Source organism: Myotis lucifugus, unplaced genomic scaffold (assembly GCF_000147115.1).
Source record: "Myotis lucifugus unplaced genomic scaffold, Myoluc2.0 scaffold_12, whole genome shotgun sequence".
In the NCBI taxonomy this organism is placed as follows: Eukaryota; Metazoa; Chordata; class Mammalia; order Chiroptera; family Vespertilionidae; genus Myotis; species Myotis lucifugus.
Window position 1 is genome coordinate 9,929,088 of NW_005871060.1, and position 956 is coordinate 9,930,043.

The 956-nt window shown below is 39.5% G+C and overlaps 1 non-coding gene across 1 annotated transcript; it reads right to left on the reverse strand.

Moving 5' to 3' along the window:
- Positions 1-608: 608 nt before the first annotated feature.
- Positions 609-711, reverse strand: LOC111825058. The gene has a single exon (XR_002828173.1). It is a non-coding gene; the product is annotated as a U6 spliceosomal RNA (small nuclear RNA).
- Between the last annotated feature and the right edge of the window lie 245 nt (positions 712-956).

The following is a 956-nucleotide window of genomic DNA, read 5'->3' on the forward strand; positions in this document are numbered from 1 at the left end:
ATTGTGGCCTATTTTCACTGTAAGCTGATCTATTGGTAAGAGCCCAGCTTAAGTACCTCTTCACTCTTCTGTTGAGAACCTAGCCTGGTTCCCACAGGATACTAGAGATGGTGAGTTTTAGGGCAGGTCTTGGGTATAGGATGCCACAGGGACACATCTGAATCCAAGGTTAGCTGGAGATTATAATCCCGATTTGAGCATCTGCATCCCAGAAACTGCTCTGTATTATGAACAGAACACAAATTTTTGGTGCATAGCCAATGTCTTTACCATGTACTGTCTGTCATGTAAACTAAGGTAGCACTGCTAAAGAATCAAATAAGGATCATTTCTTTTGGAAAATTAAGTGGTTTTGTGAGAGTGTGTGTGTGTGTGTGTGTGTGTGTGTGTACAGTATGAGGATGCCTACTGGGATATCGCACAAAATATGGAACACGCCAGGACAGTTCAGTGGTTAAGCACTGACCCATGAACCAAGAGGTCACCAGTTCAATTCCTGGTCAGAGCACATACCCAGGTTTCGGGCTAGCTCTCTCATCGATGTTTCTATCTCTATCTCTTTCCCTTCCTCTCTCTCTAAAATCAATTAAAACTATATTAAAAGCAAAGAAAATATGGAACGTGTCACAAATTTGCATGTCATCCTTGCACAGGGGCCATGCTAATCTTCTCTGTACTGTTTCTATTTTAGTATGTGCTACCAAAGTGAGCATGAAAATAAAGCTTTAATGACAAATAATTACAATACTTGTATCCTTGTGAACCATGTAACCCAGTCTTAGGATGGTATTGAGATAAAAAGAAAGTTAATAGTCTCATTTTCTTCTTTACTGGTCATAGCAGGAATTCTGACTACTACATAACCAAATTCTTAAAGGTTATTATGTGTGGTACAAGTGCAAGGAAGCATGTCTTATGTGCAGGGTGAAGTTTTCTAATGTATTTATATGACAGAG